General features: G+C 55.4%; 2 long non-coding RNA genes across 3 annotated transcripts in view; both read left to right on the forward strand.

The window, feature by feature from the left end:
- The window catches only part of LOC115335434, a 37807-nt gene extending 24446 nt beyond the window's left edge, over positions 1 to 13361 (forward strand). The window contains exons 2-3 of one of the 2 annotated variants that reach the window (XR_003921428.1): positions 11699 to 11831; positions 12289 to 13361. This is a non-coding gene — a long non-coding RNA (uncharacterized LOC115335434). The remainder of the gene's footprint in view (positions 1 to 11698; positions 11832 to 12288) is intronic. The other variant, XR_003921429.1, reaches the window with a different exon arrangement.
- A 532-nt stretch (positions 13362 to 13893) lies between these two features.
- LOC115335473 lies at positions 13894 to 25963 on the forward strand. Its single transcript, XR_003921440.1, has 2 exons — positions 13894 to 14190; positions 25767 to 25963. It is a non-coding gene; the product is annotated as an uncharacterized LOC115335473 (long non-coding RNA).
- The last annotated feature ends 252 nt before the right edge of the window (positions 25964 to 26215 follow it).

A 26215-nucleotide genomic window follows, 5' to 3' on the forward strand; every position in this document is an offset into this window, starting at 1 on the left:
TAAAGGTTGAATAGTGAAATTAAAGCCCTCCCTGATGTCAGACCCAGGTTTCCACCCAGGAGGTTTTGTGCCTTCCCGGAGGCATTTCCCAGATGCGGTGCCCTGGGAAGAGCCAGTTTCCCATTGCGGGACCCATTCTGCTGTGCAGCATCAGCCCGGATGCAGCTCCATCCCTCCCTTCCCCGCCCGCCCACCCGCCGGGCTCGTCTCAACCGGCGAAACGCAGCTCGGTGTGCACGAGCGACCAGGTTCAGATTGATTGCCGCAAATCCAGCTGCGTTAGTCATAAAAGTCACCGAAGGCCAGAAATGGTGCAATAACACCTAAAAATACCCACGCCGCACCAAGCAGCCCCGGTTTCCGTCATCCTCCAGAGGCATCTGTGTATTGTGTGTGCGGCGGGGAGTGCGGGAGAGCATGCCGGGGAGAAAACGGCCATAAATCCTGCTGGCCTCCGCTCTCGGCTTCTCCCTCCCACCAACCGCAGCCGTCCCGGTGCTGTCTGGCAGGCGCAAGCCCCGGCTGTCATCGGCAGATCAGATGGGGCTGAAATTTGACAGGCCTGTGGAAAAACACGGGGTGACATCGCGCAGAGACACCGGCCCACTGATTAATCTCCGAGGTCAGTGGCTGCTTTATTTATAACCAAGCAAGGGTTTGAGGTGGGTTTTTACGGGACTGGAGCGGCATGGGGTGCCTGTCCCACATCCCTGGTGCGGCCGCCTTCCCGCACCGGCGGGGACACCTCCGCCTCCTCCGGACACTGCTGGAAGCATCTGAAATGGGGCTCGGGAGTGCCAAAGCCAAGCCTAAACCAGCGTGGGAGAACCAGAGTCCAGCTCGAGGGACCAGTACCACTGTGGCACTGGTGTGCCGTGTCCTGGTTTCCAGCTGTTTTCTTTGCTCCTGGAGTTTTTCCTCGCCCTCCCCAGCAGGGACAGCTCGGCTCCCCCCAAAACGCAGCACATCAAACTTGAAATGTTTTGTGAAACTTTGTCAAGCTTTGGGGGGAAGGGAAGGTGGTCCCCAGGGCACAAAAATGTTCTGTTTCTTCATTTTCAAAACAACTTTTTCCATGTCCAATGACTTTTTGTTCTGTGGCTGTTAACATCTTCATTCTACTTTAGAATGCAAAACAAAATTACAGTTAAAATAATATATTTAGAGTTTATCAGTTGAAGCATTTCAAGCCATCCATTTCTCTGGGTTTTCTTTTACAGATAACCTGGAAAACTTTGGGGTGGGTGATTCTGAATTGGAACAGAAACAGGTTTCAAAATGTTTTGCAAAGGCAGAACTTCATCTCTGTTGCCAAGTGGTAAGTGGCCAAGGGGAAAAAAACCTATCAGGTATATCTCTAGCATTGTTTCTAAATGGAGAATTTTTCCTGTGATTAATAAAAATGGGGAAATAGGGCCAAATCCTGCACATACTTTGACCGCAAAGCTTGTACTAATACGCTGATTGGGCTTTGGCTGGAATGACCAGGCTTAATTAGTTCTCTCATATCTAGGGATGTGGGTTGTCGCTGTCAGTGCAAGGAAGGATTTATGTTTCCTTTTCCTCAGGAATATGATCGGTGTCTAAGTATTAAGAATAATCATTTCACTAATGTAAGGCAAATTTCTTATCCTACGCAGTTGATAGCGAGGGGGATGCTGCCGAGCCGCGGATGCAGTTCGGACGAGTGCCCGACAGTGATGACGATTTACTGCTGTGGTCATGAACCTGCGCTCGGCACTCGCCCGCTCCCGGGGCTCTCAAACACGGAGTTCACGTTCGCCTGGGTGGAGGTGAGAAACCCCCCGGCTCTGCTGACCCGGAGCTGCGCACCGTTTGCACAGCGAGCCTGGCTCGCCGTGCGGGACCAGATCCCTGATTGCACCACGGCTGGCTCACTCGGCACGGCCAGTGCTGGCTTGGCAGCTGTGAGTTGCCTTTTCTTTTACATTGCGAGCCTGTTCTGCTGCCAGCGCGGCGTGCAGCCCTGCGGGATCAAGCTGCCCCAGAGCCTTCTACCAGGTCCTGGGGTGAGTGAAGGAGCTGCTCGAGGGCTGGTGGCAGCATCGCAGCGGATTTTGTGATCACAGTTCCCACGTTTTTTGTTCTGACCTTCAAAGCAGGTAACGCCGTGCCTCCCCAGGCCTGCTGTGAACAGCACAGACCTGATCTTTCCCGGCTGATCTTTCCCTGTTGCAGCCCCAGTGTAGTCACAGAGTCCGGATGAATCTCTGCTGAACTACTCACAGTTTTGCAGCTTGGAGTGGCGGGGAATTTGGAAGGAGAAAGAGAAGGTGGAATAAGCGAGGAAGTGCGGAGAGCCCAAGCATAACTCCAAACTAGGGCAGGAAATGCACCGCACATAGCTCTAACCTTATCATTGAGGATGGATTTTAAGTGCTTCTTCAGTGACTCATAGTCCCTGAATGGGCTTGAAGGACTGTCCGCCTGAGACGAAAGGCCAGAGAACTCCAGATCAGATAACAGGTTATTACAAAGCCCGCGTGCTGCCTCGCACAAGGCATCTGCCAGGACAGCGGCCGGGGCTGCTCAGCCCTGTGGGGAGGGAAGAAATACGGTTTCTCAAGTGGGGTTCCGGATGGGCAGAGCGTGGTGGAGGCTTAGCCGGAGGAGGACAGGCAGCATCCCTGCCTGCTTCTGGCAGCCTGTGCCGGGAGGTGCTGGGCCCTCCCGGGAGCTGTACGTGGGCGAGGGACGGGACGGGGCAGAGCCCCGCTGGGGAGAGCTGCCGTGCGTGCCTGCGCCTGCAGCAGGTCGGGGCTTTCTGTGCCCGAGCCCCGGAGGGCTCGGCAGGACACGGAATGGGCTCAGTCCCGCTGCGCTGATGCTGAAGAGCGGGCGCAAGCTTTGTCCGCTCTGGACTGGGCATTACATGGAGCTGGCAGCAGCACCGGTGAGGCCATAGCTATTAATAACCCCTCTCCTGGAGCCTGCTGCAGCCCGTGCATGGGCTCTGCAGCACGAGGTGCGTGTGCGGGAGCCAACGGGCAAGGCTGCAGTCAAACAAAGGGCTGGGGGGTTCAGCTTGCCTGATGGATGGATCAGCAGCAGCTTCCCAGATTCATGTGTGCAGAGAGGAGGCTGAGAGCATCCCCTGACCCGCTGGAGGAGGGAGGGAGGCAGCAGGAGGTGGCAGTGGCAGCTCTGCACACCCTGGCGGGACAGGGACAGGAGCTCTGCTCGGGCAGGCAGGCTGCTGCCGTGGAGGGGACCCTGGCTTCTGCACTGCCTCACTGCAGCTGCATCGCCCTGCACAGCCCCTTGCATCCGCACGCTGCTCTCAGGAGGGATCTGGTTGCTGGTGTCTTGGCACGGTGTGGTCCCCTGCTCAGAGTTGTCCTTTAGTCCTGGCACCGCTGACCCTCCACAGAGCAGCACTGGGAGGTCTGGCATAGCCCACCGCAGGGCCAGGCGATGCTTTCTTGAGCCTCTTCCTTTTCCAAGCATCCAGCGTGGCTGTTCCAGGCTGTCTCCTGTCCGAGACCTGTCTGGAGCGGACTCAACCTACACAGAGAGCTGCTCCACAAAGGCAGGCAGTGAGCAAGAGAGCAGCCTGCGTCAAGGCTGCTCTGAGCTGCGAAACCACAGCTCCCTGCAGGGCCTGGGATGGGACCTCTGGAGCCCTGACTACTCTACAGCTGGGGTCTGCACCCTCCCTCCCCGAAATCCCCGTGGGAGACAGCATTGCCCTTTATTCCCCTTCTGAACTGTTGAGGTCCCCTTCCGATGGACAGTGGAAATGGCTGCTAGGTGTAACAAGAACTGCTAGAGATCGTTCGGGTCCTGAGAGCTGGTGTGCGTGTGCACGTAGGTGTGCTTACATGCGCGTATATTTTTTAAAAATGCATATGTACTAAAACCTCTCCAGCATGAGAGTTGTGAGTCTTAATTAATGAATATCTCTTTGTTGCTGCGAGAGCGACATTCTTGGGGGCAGGGGGAACAGGGGCCTCTTTCTCCTCTTGTTTATACCCAGTCCTGGCCAGTCTCCTTCCATGGGTTTCACTGGGGACCACTCTCGTTGGCACAGTGTGACTGCCTTTGCCCCTGGTGACATGGGCTGGCCTCGAGCTCAAAGGGGCAGAGCTGGCATTCATGGTTCTTGCCACCATCTGAAGCGTGTTGTGAAGTTTGGTGGTTCCCTTGTACCCGGGCTCCTGGAGTCAGGTGAGGATGGGGGCAAATAGAGACAGGCTGAAATACATGTTACTGATCTAAACTTGCTGTAAAAAGCCCTCTCTGTATTGTGCCTTACATGAAAGATGCTGGTATGGTTCAAAGGTTAACTTTTATCTTAAGCTCAGCTAGAAGCTGAAGAGTTTTAGCATTTTTTTAAATAGCAGAAAAGTATAAAAAAAGAGGACAAATTCTCATCTGTTATGTTGGTATTAATAGAGAGAAATTTAATGGAAGTCTGCAGAAGCTTCTGATTTACTCTTGTGTGAGATGGGATAGAAATAGCCCAAAGAATCTCATTGCTGCTGCCCGGATTCATCTGTACAGCAGAGAGCTATTAATGCTCTGTTTTCTTGCCTTTGGTCAATACATCTTGCAAGGCAGGAGGAAGCTGGATTATGTCTGCAAGAGTCCCAATGTCATGCTATGTTGGATAATGAACTGTGGCTAAATTGGATCAGCTTTTCAGTTGCCAGAGTCTCTGAAATCCAACAAGGAGTCAGGGCAGCAAGCTGTGCTTTCAGCCCCAGTGTGCCAAGAACAGAGCATTTGCTCTGATAACCTGTGTGCTGCTGTGTCGGGAACGAGTGTTAGGCAGCGAGAGCTATTGTGGAGATTGCAGGCTGGAGCAGCTGAAGTTCATTGTTAACCTGGAAATTGTACAGCTCTCTTTTTCTTGGTGCTTCCCTATGCCTTAAAAATGTCTGGTCTGGTGCAAATCCACTGTTCAAGGAAATAGAGATGTAAGGAGAGCAGCATCTCACTGAACTGTATTTGTGATTTGCTTTTGACCTGATTATTCAGTTAATCCTGGTGGGTGAGGAGTGGGGCTCAGGAAGCATCCAGAAGGAATGCAGAGAAGACACCTGAAGGTTTCTGTTTCTATGGAAATTGAACGTTTGATCCAGAGTTAGTAGAGAATATTGAAAGACCCCCCCTTGATAGCAGGGGTATCAAACCAGCTCCTCTCCCATGTGTCTGCTGTGTGGTTGTGGTGTCTGGTGTGACGGTACACCCACTTCCCTGCCCAGCGCCCTGCAGTGTGCGTGCCCCGAGGAATGGCCCCTGTGCTCCCAGTGGGCTCTGACCCACTCCTGGCGACACTGGGATGGGATCCCAGCTCCACGGGCACTGCCGCATGCTGTGCCTTCTGTAACCCGCTGGCTGTGGCTCACCAAGGTTTCAGCAAGAGTCTCGGTGTTGTGGCTGAGACGGCAGCGTGCGCTGCTGGGGTGGCACAGGGTTGAGGATCAGCTCCAGACACCCCGATGGCCAGAGCACAGCACCCTCCTGGTCCTGCCTGGTGGGATGCTCTGGGGGCGGCTGGAAAGCCAGGGTCAGCATGGACCCTGGAGGAGCCCAAATCCCCTGTGGCTGGCGGAAAGCTGAGCCCGTTCTCTGTGCATGCACCAGGAGTTCAGCCCAACAGTTTATTATGACACTCCAAACAAAACAGGAGCACATCTCACACCCCGGGGACCCGCGGGGACGCTCTGTGAGCGGGGGGGGCTGCAGGGGAGCGGAGGCAGCGCCGAGCTGCCCCAGCCGCACCGCAGGCAGGGTGTCTGTATTTTCATTGGAGTTCCCGAGAGCGTAATCCTGTTAAGGGCTGAGCGTCTGATTCAGCTGTCCTGCTAGATGGCTAATCCTGCCAGCAGGAGCGTGCATTATCCCATTGCTGGGGGAGGTTCTCCGGGCCCTCCAGGCACTGGGGTCACTGTGGGTGTCTCCGGCCCCTTCACCCTCCCTGCGGGCAGCCCAGGAGCCCCCGCCGCCGGCCCTGCTCCCCTCCCTTTGGGAAGCGAGCCCCCAGAAAGCCTGGGAATTATGGACCGCCCCAGGAGCCATGCAAAGGCTGTGTGGGCTCCTTTGAACTCTCCTGAGCAGCTTGTGGCCCCCGGGCGTTACGGTGGGCACACAGCCAGGCACCCGGTGAGTGCTCCATTGAGGCTGGCCGGAGCGCAGGGAAATCCCAACTTTGATCCCATTGTCCACTTTTGGGGCTGTGGCTCTCAATAGTTTCACAGCCAGGGAGTTAATTTTACTCATTACCTATATGTTTGCCAGGCTTAAATGCTTTTTTTGCTCACGTTCCCCCCTTCACTTCTGTGATTTCCCCTTATCTCGGGGAGTTTCACCCTTCTGCCGTTGCTGGCTTCTTACAGGCAGGACGCAGTCTGGTGGGGTTTGTTTCACTGGTGGCTGCCTTGGTTTCTTGGAGGATTGTAAATGCTCTTTAAAATCACATTTCTCCAAAATAGGCCATTTTAGTTGCAAACCTCTTTGGACAAAATGTGGTTTTGCTCTTCTCTCCCCTGAAAAAAGAAAAAGAAAAACCCCAGTGCTGATGAATAAGGAATATGTCGATAGAGCCAGTAATAAAATGTGTGGGTGCTTCCAGCAGCTGTGAAGTCCCACATCTGAGAGGAGGCAAGGAGATCCATGGGAAGCTCATGGTGCTAGGGGCACAGAAGATTTCAGTGCGCAGCAGCCATTGTTTTGGGTTCATTTTGGCCATTTGATTATTTAAATTTTGGCCACAACCCATCCCCTGAGCAGCCCCAGGAATACCCATTTCATCACGCTCTGCTATAACCTGAGACAGTGAATCTGGGGTTAAAAGCCTGAAGGAAAGCTGATAAATGTGTATAATATAAACTATCGAAGAGTAAAAAATTCTGAAAACACTGGAGAAAGTAAATACAATAAATTTGGGGTGACATTTCTCTCCCTAACTCAGGTTTTCCAGCAGCAGCTGCCCAGCCCTCTAACAGCTCAGAACTCCATATCACCTCTAAAATGTAATGAAGAGAGACTCTTGCAAAACATTTTTTTCTTGAACTAACTGAACATGAGTAACCTTGGCTCTTTTTTCACCTGGGGTCTCCCGCAGGGTCTGGCAGTGCCGTTGATGAGGGACAGATGCGCTGAGCTCTGTGGGTTCCTCCCTGGGAGCTCCCATTATCGCCCGGATCTGCCCCTCGGCCGTGGGCTGGGTGCGTGCCCCTGGGACCCCCGCCTGCCGGCTCGCTGCCATGTGTTTGTTTCTTCTTGTCTCTTCCAGTTTGGCTCTGCGGGAAACTCTCGCTCCACATCCTCCGTGCCCTGGTCCCGGCTCCTCAGCCAGGTGGGTTGGGTTTCCACGTGGAGAGATAGGAACGGTGGGAATGGCTCCGGCTCAGCTCCACTGGCTTCCCTAGCCGGGCTGGAGGGAGGGAAGCTGCGCGTGAGCGGTCGTGGTCTGTTTGTTAATTTTATTTTTTTCTTTTGCTCAAACACAAGATGTGAGGGCACCCATGGTCTGCGTACAGCTGGGCTGCAACTTAAACTGGAAGAGTCAATGAAAAATGAGAGCGCAACATATGAGAGAAGGCGATAAAGCATATGTATAGTGTTACTAATCCTGCTGCCCATCCTTAGCTGATGTCCTTGGGAAGATGCTAGTGGGAATGTGGTATCCTGAGACACCGTTGCAAAACTCTTCCCCATTTTGGGGCACAACCCACAGCACGGCAAAGCATTTTTGCTTTTATCTATTATTAATCTGGGACAAGATCCATTACTGGTTCAGAAAGTACACTAACAGTTTTGCTGGAAATCCCTTACATGGAGGTCTTAATGCCGAGGTGGTGACATCTGGATCAGCCCTGCTGCACCAAGAGCTGGTTTTCTTTCCTGAAGGTCTCGTGGTGGGTTATGGCAGGAGGGACCCTTTCCCGTGCCGAGGAGCGAGTATCCCCATGCCGCAGGGGCAGGACAGCTCCTAATGGGAGCCAGTGGGGAGTGCTGAAGGGAGAAAGGCAGGCGGCAGGCCTGCCCCGGCTTTCCTCTGGGAAAACCTTTGCTCTTCATGACAGGCAGGGTCTTGTGAGGGCAGGCTGCGGGCTCTGCCGGCAGACACCTTCTCGGCACTCTGCCAAAACCTCGGTCTCTCTCTGCGCAATGAGGCAATGCCCGCTGTGCTTCTGCAGGCTGGTGGTGTGGACGGGACTCTCCTCCTTTTCTGCCAGGGGCTGCCTGCAGATGCCCCCTTCCTTCCCAGGATCGTGCTTCTGTCTCCCGCAGGCTCCCCAGGGCTGGCTCTGCGAGCCAGGCACCCCTTCCCGGTAAGCCCAGCTCCTCCGCTCCCTCCTCGCACGGCTGCGCAGGGGTCGGGGCAGGAAGATGCTAATCAGTGCCATCGGGCGCTGCTTTGATCTACGGGCAGAGCAGGGGTACGTGAAGCTGCGGCTGTGCCGAACAGATGGTGGGGGTTTTCCGTGTTCCTGCCTGCCGCCTTTTTGATGTCTAATCCTCCCCTTGGCTGGCTGAACCCTGCCTGCCGGTGCCTGGCCGTGCCGCAGGGTGGGTGGCAGGGCTGCGGGCAGGCGATGGGCTGGTGGTGGGCACCGGGCTCTGGGTCCTCTCTGATGGCGGGGCCACTCGCAGGGCACAGAAGGGCTTGCAAAGATGCTGAGATGCCTAAAGAGCTTCTGCCAAGTTGCTGTATGCATTCAGCACGGTCCTGTTTATCCAACAGTGCCAGGGCACTTAAGCCCTTTATGAGGGCAAGACTTATGCCGTGTTTACCGGCTGGCGCGTGATGCTGTCTGCCGGGGTGGCACCCGGCTGGGTGCCCGTGGTGCCTGGGCTGAGCTCCCCGGGGCCATGGGGTGAGCATGCACCACCCGAGCGACCCGCGAGAGCACGGCCCCCATTGGGATCCAGCCTTTGGCTCCCCACCAACGCACCTCCTAATAATTTTGCCTAAATGCTTTGCAAATCAGCCAGCAACCAATTTATCCCTGAAGTATTTTGGAGATGTCACTCTGAGAATGTTAATGGCGCGTGATTCACGGGGTCCTGCGTGCTGAAAAATGTGCAGCCGTGCAGCGGGCTCATGTGGGAGGGCTGCTGGGACAGCACACGGGGGGTTGGTGATTTATTGATGGTGGGTCATCTCGGCTTTTAGACCCTGCTTCCCTCTTGTGCAGCACAGCAAACTGAGGGAGAGACGGAGCCATTTAGCTGGCAAGGATATCGTGCTTAAAACTTGTTATTTTTGGATCGAGTTTCGGAGCCCCATCTCCCCCCCGCAGCATTAAACACGGTTGTTTATTGGAGCTGACAGTAGAAACACAAGCAGTTGTCGGTCGCTTCTGCAAGAGTAGTGTCTACCAGCGGTGGAATGAACATGACGGAGCCGATGACTAATACAGCTTTGAATTTTATATGCTTCCAGCTAACGGGTCCCATATGTTCCACCACTGCAGCCCGAGGAGAGAGTGGCTCGTTCGGTGCGGTGTCAGGCCCCAGGGCAGGAAGCCTCGCTGGCTCCAGGACCTGGCTCCGGGGAGCGGGCGGCAGGGCCCAGGACCGCGCCGATGCCCGGCTCTGCCCGTCCCGGGGAAGGGTCGGTGGAGGGGCTCCCGGTCCACGGCTGATGTGGGGCTCACACCTGAGCACGCGTCCTCTCCGCTGCGGCTGCCGGAGCCATGCTGTGGACGTGTTGGTGCGGTCCAGACCTCGGCGGGGGTATCAGGAGCAGGGCGGGTGCCGCTGGCAAGCTCTGCGGGCAGCACTGAGCCAGATTCGATAGATTTATGAAGAGATCAGAGAGTCTTCAATCTACCCTGGCTAACCTGGATCTCTCGCTCTGCAAGAGACTGTCATGATCAAATGGATACCCTTGGCTTGGAGCTCTCTCTTGTAGCCTGTTGGGAGGACTAAGCAGCAGGGGAAGCGGTGTTTCCTCAGCAAGCTGCTGTGTCGTTAAAATAACCCGTTGGCTCTCACAAATCATGCTTAGTAAAAATGTGTGCAGCTTTATTGCAAGAGATATTATGAGAACCCAGGGAGCAGCTAAAATCCAAGTCAAGCACGTGTAGACCACGTCCTCCCTGGGCACCCAAGCTCCTGGTTGCACATTCCCATATTTGCCTGTGGATGCTGCCAGCCCGTGTGCCCGGCTCCTGCTGCTGGAGCAGCACAGCAGTTCTCTGGAGGAGCAGAGGCACTGTAAGGCGATCACATAGCTTGAACAGGTTGCTTTCCAGGACCTGCAACATGAAGAGAACATCCTGGAATAATTTCCCACAGCCTGTGCTTACTGCTGCCGGTGCTATGCCAGGGCTGAACGAGGGGAAGGCTTTTGTCCTGTTGCTTTTGTTTGCACAGCACTGGCTGGACTGCTGCTGCCTTCCCGTTTGCTTGTTGCTGCTAAGGGTGTGTTTTGGCTTATTGCAGTTATTCAGATAAAGATCAGAATCCATCTTGTTCCCCTCCAAATGAAGAAGGAAGTAATAGGAACACCATTGCCTCTTGCAAACAGCGTTCTGTGGTCGGCAAAGCGTTTCCCACACTCTCCTTTGTGGTCTCACCTCCCGGCACATCTGTTCCCTCCCTTGTCCTTTGCCAGACTTGGCAGCCAGCCACTCCTCGGGGCAGCACCTGGGGCAGCCGGGCTCACGGGCATGGCTACGGGCTGTGGCAAACGGCTGTTTAAACAAGCATGTGGCATGTTCCTGAGTGGCTGACTCCGGGAATAATTCCCCAGTCCGGGAGAAGTTTGGCATCCCAACCACTGGGAAATAAAACACAGCCGTGATGGTGGCTGGCATCTGGCCCCCCATTGATTGACACAGCAGAGCCTCGTGGCCGTGCCTGGGCCAGTCGTCTGCTCCCTGGGGAATTTTGACCTTGTGTGTTTTTAAACTCCAAGTGCAACCTGAGTCCAGAGCTGGCAAAACCAGCGGGTGGTGAAGGTGAGGGCTCTCGACGCTTGCTGCTGCCTGCACCCTGCCTCCGCCGAGGCTGGCAGCAGGAGTGCGAGACCTTTCCTTTAGCGATGCTCTCGATACCTGTCATTTCTCGAATGCCGTGGGGCTGGAAGCACAGGCCAGCGTGTGCTGGAGGACACAAGCTACTGCCCTGGCTCCTCTCTTCTGGCTCCTGGAGGAGAGTTCGCCTCCGGGCGCTGCTTTGCTCTGCCGTGGGGTTGCGCACTGATCCCTGTTTAAGCTCCTCACTGCTTCTGGGCAAAGGTGGCCCCGGCAGCGGTGTTTCCAGGGGGGTGAACGCCAACCTGGCCTGTGCTGAAATTCCCGTTAGTGTTTCCCGCTAGTTCCCATCTGTTACTTCACTCACTTGATTAATCTGCCAAAGAAATTCCTGGTATAAACACAGCATTATCAGAATTTTACTCCAGACTTGGCCCCTGGATTCCCTGCCAGCTTTTGCTGGTATTGCATTTTTGCTACAGCAACTCTTTGGTGAAAACAAACCGCCTGCAGAAAGTGATGGAGGCCACGCACGGAGCTGGGGAGGCAGGGGTGCTTTGGGTCATCCCCTGGGAAAGGCTGTGGGTGCGATCATACAGGGATCAGCTGTTTGCATCGCAGCCGCAGGCAGTGTGGAGGCAGCGTGGAGTGCTGGGGCCAGGGGGATGTTTTGGCGTTCTGGAGCATGCCGGGAAAAGGACCTGTTGCAAGCGTGACTGTATTCCCCTTCCCTGTCCGCACAGATCTGCCGGCAGCACTCATGGTTGGAACTGCCGCCACCATCACAGGCAGGAGGGTTGTGCTGGCGGAGGGGGACACGCGCTGCTGCCTGCTGCGGGCACGGGAGCTGCTGGAGAAGACGGCTTCTGTGGGAGGGTGAGTTCATACCCATGTGCACACACGGGCATGTGGCTGCCGTGCCAGGGAGGCACTGCTGGCCCGTCTCACTGCCCTGGACACATGATTGCATCCTGCCGCCCCTGGCCATGGCCAGAGATTTCCATGTGTCCAGACAGGACTCCACACAGATTAGTGGGCAGATCTGAAACTGCCTGTGGGTCATGATCACATTCCCACTAACAGCTGGTCCAGGAGAGGCTCACCAGCGAGGAGCTGCATTTAATCACGCTCCTGTTAGCACAAGGGCAGAGGCTCATCCTTCTAAGGCTGAAGGTCACTGGGTTGATCTCAATCTTGATGGCCGTAGGACAGCCCAGGCCATGCGGGAGTCACAAATGGGATCAACACACCTAGTTCCGGGTTCAGCACTGGGAAGTGGTACCTGTTCTCCCAGGGCAGTGTTGGAAAAGCTAGCCTTAAAATTTTTCCTTAGCAGGATGAAACAAGAGGCTGGAAGGTCCCAGGCCCTCTCTTCCCCCCGCAGCCTTTCTGCGGCACTTGTCCTCCTTGCCACCTCTCTTTGGGCCTTGAACCTTTCCTGAAGCCAAGCACCGGCATGCTGTGGCAGTCATGGCAGCAGTTGTGAGGACGGTGCTGCCCAGCACCAGTGTTACTAACGCACACACAGGAGTCGGAGCCAGTCTGCAGCTTGGCATCAGCCTGCATAAGGGGTGAGCTGCGTGTGTGCCGGCGCTAGCAGCACTTGAATTTGAGCCTGTCTGAATTTGAGGCTTGATTTTCTCTCACCCCTGCTCCTTTACTTTGTAACTAATGACAAATCAAGTCCATTCATTAAAAGGAGGAATCTGATCCTGTAATTGAGGAAAGATCGCTTCTGAGCTATTCTTAGCTCACTAAGGAGTTGCGTTAAGAGGCAGATTTTGTTTTCACAACCCACCTGGCAGCCGAGAGCGCTCTTGTCAGAGGCTCTGCTCCTGCCCTGTGCTTCGGGTCCAGGCATGTGGCAGGGAGATCACAGGGAGCCGTCTCCTGGCATCCCTGAAATTGTTTCTGTTATCGGACGGGAAGAACCAAGCAGTGCAGAAAGGAAGGGTTTGCCTTGTGCCACCGATAACGCTATTGTTAATTACTGTGATAGCACCAAGACGGCCTGCTGTGGCGGAAGGGCTGGATAATGCCCACAGAGGGCCCGACCCTTTCCTTGCAGTTCTGCAGTTAAACGCAGGCAGCAGCGAGGGGTGGACTTGGGGTCACAAGAGCCATTTGGCAGAAGGGGCAACACAGGAATTTGCGCCCAGGGTCACGCCTGGCAGTTGGCGGCACTGGCAAAAAGGAAAACTTTAACTCTGGTCTTGTCCGTCTCGGGCTGCCGGAGCATCCCCGCACCCGCATCCCCGCAGGGCTCCCCGGCACGTCTCGCACTGGGAACCCCGGACGGACGGCGGGTGCCGGTGCGTGCCGGAGGCGTGAAGCGGGAATCTGGCGCGGGGCCGCGTGCTCGGTCGCGTCCTGACTCCGGGTTGCAGCTGGCGAGGAAAGGTTGTGCTGGAGAAGCCCCGAGGTTCCTTCTCACCCGTGGCGGCGGTGGGCCGGGGGGGCGACTGGGGGTGCCTTCGTCTGCGAGGCCGGTGCCCGGCGGGGGCGGGAAGAGGGTGCCGGCGCTCGGGCGTTCCCGGCCGGCGGCTCCGGGGGAGGCGGCGCGGAGACACGGCAGGGCCCGGGCACGGACCCGCAGCGCTATCTGCTGGCAACCGCCCCGCAGCCCGCCGGGAGCCGCTGCGCTGCGGGGGGCAGCCCGGGGGAGGGGGGGGTGTCCGGGGGGGGTCACAGCCCGGGGGGGGGCTGCGGGGGGTGTCACAACCCGGGGGGGTCACAGCCCGGGGGGGGGGCTGCGGGGGGGTGTCACAGCCCGGGGGGTGTCACAACCCGGGGGGGTCACAGCCCGGGGGGGGGGGCTGCGGGGGGGGTGTCACAGCCCTGGGGGGGTCACAGCCCGGGGGTGGGTCACAGCCCGGGGGGGGTCACAGCCCAGGGGGGGTGTGTGTCCAGGGGTTGTCACAGCCCTGGGGGAGGGCTGCGGGGTCACAGCGAGCATCAGGAGGTGCGGGGGACCCCCCTGCACGCGTGCCCCACATTTGTCTTTCTGAGCTCTGGCTTGTTAGCATGACTTGGGGAGGGATATTAGGAGCTGGGGGGGAGCCCCCAAAATGCTGCTTTACTGTCAAAATAATTGTGTTCTGAATTGTCTTTTGGGGCAAATGGCTTTTGAGGAGACAAGAGATTCTGGCGAGAGCCAGTGACATACCGGCTGATAAAGCAAGTTCCCAGCAAGGTGGCAGAACGAGCGGGACCTGGGATTATCCCTCAGCCACAGGTAAAGTGGATTATGGTTTGACCTGTGTTGTCAGCTATAGCAGGAATTTTCCTCTGTTTAACCTAAGATCTGCCCAGAGTTGATGCTCATAGATGTACACAGTTCTGTGTGAAAAAGGAGCTGCTTGTATCTACCAACATATCTGCTAATGCAAATAACCAGAAGGGTCCCAGCGTCTTATTTCCATATGTGTCTCCTGAACCCTTCAAAGGTGGGGACAAAACATTGCAGCTTGTCCCGCTGTGGGCTCTGTGTTTCAGTGTGCTGGCTTTGTTCCCCAGCTGGGATGAGGATGCTCCAGGGACAGATCAAGTCTCTTGTGCAAGGTATTTTTCAAAATGGGCCTTTTTTTTTTTTTTGCTAGAGCAGCTGTGGGACATTTCAATGTATAAAATAATACTTTTTTCCAGCTATTTTGGCAAAGAGAAGTTTTTAATATAGATTCCCTTCAAAACTTTAAAAAGCTTTTATCTTTTTTTTTCTCTTTCTGTGGAAGCAAAAGTCACTTCCCACTCTTGTGCTCGGTCCTCTGAGCGGCGTTCCAGCTGGGATGGCTCTCCCACACCCAACTCCATCCCGCTGTCAGTGCACTGTCCTCTGCTTGATCTTCTTGGAGCCTTTCAGAGCCATAATCTCTGTTTATTCAGTGGTGCACCGTTAACTGTTCCTCACTGGTAGTCTAATGTCTGTAGGAGATAAAAACCTGCCCATGCGCAGCAAGGGCACGTGTGGGTGCACATGCATCCAGCCTAGTCTCCGTCCCCATCTTCTCCGGGATTTAGTTTGGGTCTTTCTCTCCCCGCTCCCGTCCCTCCAGGAGGACACAGGTGAGCACCCAAGACTGGGTGCTGTGGCCAGGACACTTGTCCTCCTCCAGCCTCACCCCTGCTCCTCCCTTGCCCCCTGCCCGCTGTGACAGATGGTCACCGGTGAAGAAGGTCGGCGAGGAGGTGGCTCTGGAGGTCCTGCTCTTGCACGCTGACAGTGGGAAGCCATAGGCACGGGGCAGGATCCCACCGCTGCTCCCGGCAAGAGATGGCCGGCGGCGGCACAACAGTCCGCAGCCATCACTCGCGAGCGTGAGCTCTGTGTTTGTTTTTGTAATCCCCCTTTTTTTTTAATTGTGATTTTAGTGGTGGTGAAAGGTGCTGGATTGACAAGGCGTGGAGACGGAAGGGCCTCTGGACTCCACTGAAGTTTACATTTACAAAGGACACAGAGAATAAATAGAAGACAGTGTTTAGAGTCCTCTGTAGACACTTCAGACTTGCTTATAATTCTGCAGCAATTCCATCACCTCCAAAGTGATTGATGCTCTCTATAAAGGCTTGCCTTAAAACATTTTCCTATGTGTCAGGGGAAGAAGTTTATTACACTTTACTGAAAGGGCAGGATTTGTACTGGGCTGAAGGCTGAGTCCTTCCCAGCCCCATCCTCAGGAGAAAAAATAATCAGGGTGCTGGAAAAAAGAGACTGACCCAAAGCACGCATGTGGTTTGTGGTTAGCCAGGTCTAATGCTGGGTGTTGAGATAGAGTTCTCGTGGGTGCTACAAACAGGGTGGGTTTAACAGGTTTTCATGAAACTGTTTTTTTCTAGAAGCTTATATTTTCATTCAGTGGAAACACGAAATGTATTTGCCTTCAGCAAAGAGGAAATATTTTTCATTAAGTCACCAAATGTATTGAAAAGAGACTGCTTTGGGACAGAGCTGCTTGTGCTCTGACCAAAATACAACAGATCACAGGCTTTAGGTCTAAATTTCTACTGAAGAAATTGTTTTTTTTTAATATGGAAAATTCAGGGCAAGGCTATGGTTTTTCTCCCCGTGGCAGGGTATGCCTGGGCTGCAGCACCGTGGGGCTCTACTGGGAGCTCAGTTGCCCCAAGGCACTTGCAGCAAGGCAGTGCAGGTGGGTTTGGGAGCTTGGGTGGTTTTGCAGATGCAGACTCCCCAGAGCCCTTGTTGGAAACAAGGCTTCTCTCCTTGCCGGGCTGTGCTGCACTGGTGCTGGCAAGGGGCTTGGTCCTGCAGGGCAGCTGCAGGAGGGCACCCCTGATGCCCGGCCAGGCTGGTGGTGGTAAGCTCCCTGCTTTAAAAGACAAGGAAAAGCTATGTAAGGAGCCACTCGGTGATGAAATCATCCAGAATGAACACGGCGCTGTCACCGATTTCACCTCTACAAATGGCAGGATCCTTTGGGGATGGTAATTTTATAAACCGTCTGAAAACAGCTTACATCTTACCCCCCCGACACTGGCTCTGGGCCGACCCTGAAGTTTGCCCAGTGTGGCAGGAGATGTATCAAGAGCAATGAAGAAAAACAGCGGCATGTGTGGAGCCTGTCAGAAGAAATAAATCTCCTCTGCTGCATCCCAGGCTGGGGTTTGCTTCCGGAGAAAGGTGCTGACAAACGCAGACTGATACCACGGGGATTGCTTCCAGTCCCGTCTGATACCGATGGCGAGAGGGGTGCGACCCTGGGGAGTGCGAGGGCTGCGCGGGAGCAGCCTCATCCCTGGCCGCGGCCAGGGCTGCCTCCCTGGTGCAGGCAGGGCAGGCAGGGCAGGCAGGGCAGAAGGGCTCCCAGCCTCTTGCCTGGCCTCTCCCTGCCTTCTGGAAGGGGAACTTGGGACTAATCCAAGTTTGCTTATTTCTACAGGCTTATAAAACTCTTAGGAAGGGCAAATACTTCTTTTGAGGCAGATCACATTGCCTTAAGCACTAGATGATACCCTTTTTTTTTTCCTCTCCGCCAAGTGGTTTCTCCGTAAGGGACGTGCCCTCCTCCAAAGCCATAACCTAAATACACCCCGGCTTGCCCTACCAGTGCACTCTCTGTGTATCTTCGCAGTAAACATTTCCAGTCAAGCACGCTCCTCGTGCACCTCCGCCCAGCGGGGTCGCTGGCTTTGCCGGCTCCGCAGGGCTGTAAGAAGTAGGTTTTTTTGTTTAAAGTGGAGAGAAACAGTAGGAAGGTTTCCTGGGTCTGGTCCAGGCTCCAGAGAAGAGGTGCCCTCGGTGCTGGGGAGGGCTGAGGCGCGCAGACCGCTGGAGGGGCTTTTGTGGGCACTAACACTGTGGCCAGCGCCGGACAGCCCTTGGTGCACACACAGCCCCCTGCGAAGCTCCCTGTGGGTGAGCCGGACTGATGCGAGTGTCCGAAAGGGACAAGGTCCACAGGTAGTGCGATATGTCCGTGCGGGCAGCCCTGCCAGGTCTCCTCATGCCCCATGGTGCTGACGTTCACTAACCTGGGGCTTCCAGGAGTTTGTTGCCTTTAATACAGCAGTTGATAAAATACCCGATTTCTTTAAATACTCATTGAACAAAGTCAACCCACATTCAAACCAAAGCACACACAAAGCCCTTTGTCACTGGCTGTGGAAATACAGAGCAGATGCTTTAATGAGGCATTGTTTTCTGAATCGCATAGTTCGGTTGCCTGAAACAACACGTACTCGGTGGCTTTTGGTGGTGGCACTGGCGTCATCCCCTCCCTGTCTGGTTGCTGTGCTGGCTGTTTGCACCAAGCTCACTCCTTGGCTTTAGAAAACAAATTGGGGGGGTGCTGACATGGGGCTGACGGTGCTGGCGCTGGTGGGAGCTGGGGTCTTTTCTGTCCCACTCCTGTCCTGTAACATCACCGGGGATAGGGGCTGTACGCGCCTCCCTGCCATCTTCTGCCATGCTGGCGCTGATTTATCGCCAGACCCACTGGCAAGGAATTAGCAGCATCTGCCTACATTTAATCTCCATTTTGATGTTTTAGGGAGAACCTGATGTTAGTTTAGCTAATTGTCTACTAAAGATTCTCCTCCTTCCCTGCTATCGTGCTAGATTCACCTTTTTTTCTTTCCTTTCCACAATGCCCTCAGGTAAAAGACAAATTGCAACATATAAAAAATGACCCCAGTCACTTAATTTGAACCAGAGAAGATAATAACAGTCTGGATGTAGAGCTGGATTTATGCTTTTCGCTCCGAAGGAGCCCCCTCCTCCAACCATGGCTGTCGAACGGCGCGAGCAGCATCTGAAGCAAATTGAGGGTAACCTTTCGTACTGCACGGATCTTCCAGCAGGGTTTGCCGGTCCCAGGGACATCTGCAGGCCGCATGTTGGATTTTGGCAGCTGCTGAGCCCATTGTCAGCCAGTTCCATTGCATTAGCTAGCTGGTAATGGATAGAAAGACATCTGCCAAGTCGGCCCATGCACGCGGAGCCACGCGTGGCCGGGAGCATCCCCCCTGCTCTGCCCAGGGCTCTGTGGAGCGGGGCGCAGGGACGGTGCTCAGGCAGCTCTCTGCTGGTGCGCTCGCATTAGAGCCTTTGCAGATGCGTTTCGCAGCCTGTTCATCCACCCCAAACTGCAGCACTTGTTCTTGTCTCACCTGCCGAGCTCCTGGGCTGAGCTGGGGTGTGCAGGTGCCTGGGCAGCCATCCGGACCTGACACGGGGAGGAGCTGGCAAAGCAATTAGAGTCTCGCCCTGCCTGCTAATTCAAAGGGATTTTTTTTTTTTTTTTTGTGCCCAACAACATGGAAAAATGTGAATGATGCAGATCAAAAAGAGGAACTGGGAAGCTTAACCTCTGGCTTGTGAGCTGTTGGACCAGCAGCTCAGGGATGAGAAGCCAAATGTCAGACACATGATGCTTGTACGGCGCTTTGGGGTTTAGGGGTTTGGTAACTAGTTTTTCCAAGTTTTGAGGTGTTTGATTGTGCATCAGTCATGGCTGCATCACTGACAAGCTCCCTCTTACAGCCAGTCCGTGGTCCTGGGGGCAAGGACAGACTCTCCCCACTCCAGCGCCCGGTGCCAGGGCTGCAGGCACCTCTCCAGCAGAACAGAGGTTCAGTTTTTACTTCCAGGGTAAGATGAGAGGCAGTGTCCAAGTGCTAGCCATGCCATTGCATGTGAGGAGGCAGGCCCTATACCTCTATTTCCCAGTGGCCACTGCAGTTGGGAGGATACGGTCCAGACTGTTGCAATTAGTTCTTGGCCAGCTCTGTGGCGGCTGCGCCGGTCCCTGGTAAACACCGACCATCGGCTGCTCCTTCCAGGGAGCCCTTGCGAGGCAGCGTGCTGCAGCCCTGAATCAGTCCATAAATCACACGTTTCAATGTGGTTTCATTTTGATCCCTTGATGTTCGCTTCTCTTCTCTGGCCAGCATTCCCCCGCCGCTCCCCAGGTGCCAGGGGCCGGCTGGCTGGTTTGTCACACCTGCGCGCCCAGCCACCACCGTGCCGGAGCTGCGGAGCCGCCGCGGGCGATGGAGCTGCCAGGCTTGGTGCATTCCTGCTGCTCTCCGAGCTGCACAAGGTCCCCCCCGAAACACAGGGTGCAGAGCCCTGGGAGGCATGTTAGTGGGGTACCCTCAGCCCGGCAGCCCCTGCTCCCCCATCAGCCCCTTCACCCTTGCTGCATAATCTGCATATCATCAAAATGGCATTGTGTATTAAACAAGCAGCATCGTGCCGGAGGTCTGGCACAGAAGATGGGAATGGGGTTGGTTCTGCTGTACACCACTGGGCAGGACAGCACCGCTGGTACTGGCGCGGGCGTGGGGCTGCTGAGCCGCAGGGAGCACCCGCACATCGGCCGTGATTCCTGCCCACTCGGCACTAGTTATCTGTGGGGCTTTTCTCAAAGCATGAATGTCACTACTGCAGAACCCCTGGCACAAGCAAGTGCTGAAGAGAACCTGCTGATATCCATGTCACTCCATTGCCCGCCCTTTCCCTTCAGTTCTCCAGCTCCAGCTCGTTTTCTGATTTATGATCAAAATCATCCAGTGACCAAGGAGTGCAATCAGGACACTTTATAAAACATTTAATTGCATTTCATAACCTCTTTCCATAAACCATCCACAGTGTGTTTATAAACTTCCCATCTCTTGTTTCCTGGCTCTCACAGCAAATGCCCGCAGAGCTGCAGCTGTGGAGCCGCGACTGCAGTACCTGGGGCAGCACCAACCGTGGCTGCGGCCATGGGAAAGCCTGGGCTGCTCTGCTGTGCTCGGAGCTGAGTCAGGCTTTCCTGGGGGCAGGAGGGGCTTCCAGAGCTTGGATGAGAAAGTAACAAGATCCTCTATGTCTAAGTTCCTGTTTTCCAAAGATACGGACCAAGATGAAATAACCTCCTGTGAGCTGCAGAGCCATCAGCACCATTGCAACCAAGTGGTGCTGCTGGGAGGGTTTTAAGAAGCCCGTTGTGGCATCCGTAACCCGGCAGTGTGGTGGCACGAGGGATGCTCAGCAGGCCGAGGGCGAGCGCTTCCCCAGCCTCACCCACTGAAAATGACTCTGAGCAGGAAATTCCTGTTTTAGGGCTCATGGACTCAGTCCTGTCAGCTTTACAAACCTTCCCATGGAGCAACGCAGCTGTCCTGCGGACCTCGGTGCAGAGCAGTGCCCTGCATCCGTCTGCGAGGAGGGCTTGGCTGGAAAGCCCCCGGGCAGAAGGGGCTCTCTTAGCCCGTGGCAGTGACCATCATATCCAGCTGCTTTGCTAACATTGTCCCTGTCACCTTCTCCCGGATTTTTTCCTCAAGGACAAGGACTGAGGTGGCGATACTTTCACCTGCAGCCTGATTTCTTATGCTGACAGGTGATCCAGCAAACAGTGAGTTGGAGGGGCAAGGGGTCCTCCAAAAGCACCGCTCTCAGGAAGCCCTCCTCGCCTTGGCCGAGCTCGTCCTGCCTCGAGCCCTGCTGCTGCTTTTGCTGCAGCTCCTCGGGGGCACCTGAACGCAGCCGTCCGTGATGCTTCGTCACCCCTCAGGGACAGGAGCCCTAATCTCCATCAGCCCGTCTGTCCAGCTGTGACTTCCATGAGCCCTGGTCTCTGCTCCGGGCTGTGACTGTCTTCCTTGTGCCTCGGCTGATGGAAGGGCAGGTCAGTGAAATGTCAGCCCCATCCCTGACCACGGGAAATGGCCGCGTCTGCTGACACCCGAAGGCATGGGCGCACTGGAGGGGTGCCCGACAGTCAGCTCGGCAGCCTTGCAGAACTTGTGCTGTGTCTCGTACTGAGGGTGTGATAAATCCCTACTCCTTTTTTAGCTTAGCAGATTGCTGCAGCTCTCCAGTGCCTTTTAGGGTTTGTTTGTTTGTTTTTAGCACAATATAAGCAAACTGGAGATTGCAGTGTCCTCAGCAAAGCGCCTGACTGGTATGGAGGAGTTTTTCCACACAAAAAGTAATGACAAAGTAATGGTTTCATTCCTTGGGATGTGAAATGTGCACAGATAAGTTTTATCCAGAAGGTCAACAACTTTTAACTTTCAGCCATTCAAATCCAAGCCACTTTCCCAGGAAATTCAGCCACGGGTGGCTCAGGAGGCTGCAGGCGCTTTGGCCAAGGAGCTGCGGGAGACTGCTCCATGCCCCACACTCCACCCATGCTCCACGCTCCACGTCCTCCTGCTCCCTGCTCCACTGCCCTGCTGCTCCATTGCTCCCTGCTCCACGGCTGCCTGCGCGCTGGCTGCAGGGTCGGGGCAGCCGGCGGGGCTGGGATCCCCTGGCCGCTGCAGCCTGGTTCTGGTGCTGCTCTGGCTCTCTGCTCGGCAAATGTCCCCTGCGCTGCCGGCCTCCCTGCAGGCTGCCCCGGGTAGACGGCGTGGCCGGTGGGGCGGCCGGAGCGAGGGCAGCCAAAGCCTCGACCCCAGAGTTTCGGCTGCCGGCGCCGGGTGCTGGCAGGGAGACGGCTTGCCCGGTTCAGCCTGAGCACAGTGCTGTGCTAAGGGTGCTGCAATAACGCTGTAACATTATCAGCAGCAAATGGCCCTCAGCGTGTCACTTATAGGAAGCAGAAAAACAAACAAACCCTGAATAATAGCCAAAACATCTTTTGTGGGACTTGCAGCTTTCTAACTTTATTTAAAAAAGGAAGGAAAAAAAGTAAATTTTCCCTGTCAGAGAATTGCTATCATCACGCAATGGCACTTAGGAATATTATAAACAACTGTGTCAGTTTGTAGGGCTGAAGATGTTTTCCCGCGGCTCGCACAGCTTTCCTCTCCTTGGCGGGCTGTGAGCACAGCAGGATGGCCAGGCTGGGCCATCCACCCCGGGGCCTGGGAAATAAGGGATTAGTGAAGGAGTTTGGGTAGACATCAAGGCTTCCCATCGGTGCCTCGATTCCTCCCAAAGCTCTTCTTGCAGTTGCTCTCTGCCCTGCTCCTCGGCCATGGGCATCACTCGCCCCGGCTGGTGTATGCAGCTGGGGCAGGAGGGCTCCTTGCCAGGGCTGCGGTCCCCCGGCATGGCTCTGAAACCTCCCCAGCAAAACCCCCCTCCTCCCCCCGATCTGGTCCTCATTTTCTCCCAGACCAGCACTTTGCCTGTAGCCCTGTCAGATGGCAGGCTGTAAATCAGAGCCCAAACCTATGTGGGCAAGCTTTGCACAGCCAGGGCAGCTGAGGAAGACGTTGTTTTGGAGGGGTGGGGAGAAATTATCTCCGCAGCAGAGGAAACTGCTCCGGTAGGTGTTGCTCTTGTTGGCCCTTGCTGCACAGTCAGTTACGGTGCACATTTCCTACGGCTGCTGCACGAAGGATTTTTCCCTGCAGCTGAGCATCACTGCTCTGGGCATTGCTGGCTCAGAGCCTTGCGTGCAACGTCTGAGGATGGATGCGCGCATCCCACTGGAGGTGCCTGCAAGGGCATCCGTCCCTCTCTGCTCCTGTTGTGCTCAGAAAGGAACAGGTCTGCTCCAGGCCTGTGACACAATGCAAAAAAAATATATATACCTACTTTATTCTGCGTGTCCAGGGCTGCAAAACACGTGCTCTAGCTGGATTGCTGGCGCTTGCTTTCGCCCCTGCGGTCCCTTACCTGGCAGATGGAGCGTGTAAGACACACCCTGTAATGCTCTCACATCGAGCTGCAGAAGATTTATAAGATCAGTACGTGGCTGACAGATAAGGGACTCCCACAGAGCAAAGACGAGAGCGGGGGAACCAGAAAGCTGTACGCTTGGACTGGATTCAAGGAATTTGCAGCCCCTCTTGTTCAGGCAGGTTCTATTAGAAAATTTGCCAAATCAACCTAACACTATAAAAATGTTTCTTGAGGAAGGGTTGGGGCAGAGATGGGTTTATAAAAAAGACCCACCAAAAGCCCTGTGTCCCGCCCTGGTATTTATGAGATGCACACGGAGGGTGTTGATAGCAGAGACATTTTTGTAAGTCAATAAAACGGAAAAAGAGATTCCACTTGGTTAGGAGGGGTGGTGACTTTGAACACATCGAGGGCAATGAAGGAGATCATTCCATTGTTTTAAGATTTCCATAACTCACTGTGCTTAAGCACATAAAAATGTAGACATTTTGGCAATAAAGTTTGGGTAATTTTTGAGTATGAATCAAAAATCTCTCCCTCGTGCTCCTCTCCCCCTTCTGCCTTTTGTTGTTGCTGCAGGCAGCTGCCCCCCCGCTCCGCCCGCTCCACCCCATGGCCTCATGAACGGAAAAATATCTTCAACAGAACCTCCCAGCTTCTAATTTTCTAATCTGCAGCATCTGTGCCCAGCCCAGGCGCTCCTGCAGGCTGTCATGGCGTGTCCTTTCCCAGGAGCTCACGCACGCAGGCACGTGCAGGTTGAGACTCTCTTGCCGGGCAGCTCAGCCGGCGGCACCGGCACCGGCACCGGCAGCGGCAGCCTCGCCGCGCTGCGGCCGCGGGTGCTCGAGCTGCTGCGGTGCTGCCCGTCACCTCCGCGCACGTGGCTCCCGCCGCCGCCTGCCGCTGCCTGGGCGAGGGCTCTGGCCGGGGGCTGGAGGCAAGGCGATGGTCGCCCAGGGTGAAAGCGGTGCAGGGCATCCCGTCACCAGGGCTGCTCGTCACAACCCAGGTGCCTGCCCGCAGTGTGCTGTCCTTAACTGTGCTTCGAATTCCTGCCAGAGAGATTACTTTTGGGTTGTTTTTTTTTTTTTTTTTTACTTTGCAGCACTGGATGCGGAGCCAGGATGAGCTAAATGAGCTGACGCAGCCTGCCTATGTATTCATCAGCACCCCATTAATTAATGGTGATGTGGGAAGTCCTGGCCTGTTGCAAGTTGCGGTGAGCGTGGTGGTGGCAGCAGGAGCACCAGGGCTGGGTTCCTGCTCCCACTAAGTCCACTTTCCCCAAGTGAAGGGCGCAGGTGGCAGCGAGCCTGAGGCAGATGGTGGGTGCAGGTCCCTGCAGCACCCTGGGTGCAGGCAGCGAGCACCGTTTCGGTGCACTGCAGTCAGCACCTCATCAAGCCCTGACAGCCCTGGTGACGGCCGCTTCGCCACTGCTGACCTCTTTGATTTGCCAAATGGAAACTTTTTCACCAAGAAACTGGATGGACAGGGTGGGTTTTGCACTGTCCCAGAGCAGGGGACGGGCAGGCTCCCCGGGGTCTCGGTGCCTGCATGCCTGGGGGTCCCTCCTGCCAGTGCCGGCAGCTCCAGTGCAGGAGGGCTGCTCCTGCACCGGCCATTTCCTTTCAGCTGTTTGTGTGAAGGGCCAAATATTGAGTCCAAATATTTTCCACAAAGAGCAAACTTGTTTGGGTGAAAAAAACCATTGTTTTGTCAACATCTAATTTTCTCTGGGAAATCAGTTTCCTGGGCAAGGTGGTCTGGCCAGTGCTCCCGGTCCCTTCGGAGCTGCACAGGCAGAAGCACCCATGATCCGGCATGCAGCCAGGCCCACCGCCCCGGCATGGGAGTGGTGTGGGACGGGGGGGCTGCTCTGCATCCCCCTAGTGCCGGCTGCACCGCTTCTCCACAGCACATCGCCTTCGCTGCTCTTCCTGCCCCACCGCACACCGGCCCAGTGCTGGATGGATGGGGCTGTGCGGCCCGTGCCGGCACGGCGGCAGCTCTGCCGGCCCCACGCCACCGGCTGCTGGAGCGTGGCGGTACCGGTCAGTGTGTGTTATGCAAAACAGAAAGGTTTTAAAAATACGTGTGACTGAGAACAAACGCCACCTCCACTCCACCTCGCTGCCTCCCATCGCCGCCCAAAAACGCTGGTGTGTGTTTGTCAGTGCTAATCACGACTGACGTTACGAGAACCAGATGATGGCAGAGCCAGGAATGCGCTCGCCCATTAGTCACTTCAGATAAATAGAGTCATCTGTTTCAGCACTACGAGGCCATCTGAGATGAGTCCGGAGGGGCAGCACACACGCTCCCGGCAGGAAAACTGCGGGAACCCGGGCGGGATGCGAAGCAGGAGAACGAAGGGCCACGGGTGACACACACATATTGCGTTGCTGTTACTTTGTCTTGCACTGTGCTTTTAGCCTGCTCAAGGGACGAAAAAGCCACAGAGGTTTCAGCCGCGGTGTAGGGCAGGTGCTGGCGGTGGCAGAGCCATTGTGCCCAGCGCTGGGCACACGGCAGTGACAGTGCGGGGCTGGGGCTGTCGTGATGCTCCATGTCTGAATCACCCCACTCCTGCCCGAGTGCCAGCGGCTCCCAGCAGGCCCTAGCACTGCGCTGCTTGGGCTTTTTTCTTTTTTTCTTTCCCTTTTTCCTCTCTTTTTTTTTTTTTTTCAGCGAACAACTTTATTTCCCACTTTGACATTTTCCAGACCCACCTGGGAGCCTGCCTGCCAGAAGGAGAAATGGCACAAGAGGAAATACATCTTCACAGCCTCGAGAGAGGAGAGGTTTGGAATCTGAGTCCGTAAACAGCGTTGCTGCGCAGTGAGCAAAGGCAGAGCAGGTTGTGCTCTGGAGAGTGTAACCCCACCTCCGCAGCTTCTCTTCCGAATTAAAAAATAAATAGGAGAAGTGGAGCCTGTTTCTTTGTCCCTCGGACTGGATGCTGAAGGCTTGGGGATGCGGTGTGGGGACCAAGTGCACCACCCCGCTGAAAAGACCCCTGGGCTGCAAAACCCCATTTCATAGACTGTTTGGGGAGCTTTTGTCTTGTGAACCCCCAGGGACATGTGATGGCTCTGACCTGGCCTGGCTGGCTGGCACCCACAAGGTAGCCACTTAGTCCAGCAGTGCCTCTTGGCGCCGATCACTGCGGCCT

Source organism: Aquila chrysaetos, chromosome 24 (assembly GCF_900496995.4).
Source record: "Aquila chrysaetos chrysaetos chromosome 24, bAquChr1.4, whole genome shotgun sequence".
Classification (NCBI taxonomy): domain Eukaryota; kingdom Metazoa; phylum Chordata; class Aves; order Accipitriformes; family Accipitridae; genus Aquila; species Aquila chrysaetos.